The sequence below is a fragment of the Schistocerca americana genome, unplaced genomic scaffold (assembly GCF_021461395.2).
Source record: "Schistocerca americana isolate TAMUIC-IGC-003095 unplaced genomic scaffold, iqSchAmer2.1 HiC_scaffold_416, whole genome shotgun sequence".
NCBI lineage: Eukaryota > Metazoa > Arthropoda > Insecta > Orthoptera > Acrididae > Schistocerca > Schistocerca americana.
Window position 1 is genome coordinate 7,165 of NW_025726144.1, and position 336 is coordinate 7,500.

Consider the following 336-nt stretch of genomic DNA (forward strand, 5'->3'; position numbering starts at 1 on the left):
TTGCACATTGCGCGTGCGAGCAAAGTCCGCCGTTCATCCGCTGGAGTTGCGGGTTGGGCGGTTGGGGTGGGGCACGAACGGGTGCAGGTGGAGTGATTGCCGGTCCACGACTTCGTGCGGCAGAGGCGCTGGCGTTGGGGTGCTGTTGTCGACAGAGGATGCAGGCTTTGTGGGTGGGGTCGAAAGAAGGGCACTGTGGGCCCATGGCTGTCTTAGTCGGCTTGGCGTCTCATAGATGACGGTATCGTCGTTGCAGGAGGTCATGTTGCGGGAGACCTACAGATGGCGGTATGTTTTGCGGTGCGCTCGGCATGGCGGACGTAGTGTTGTCAGATT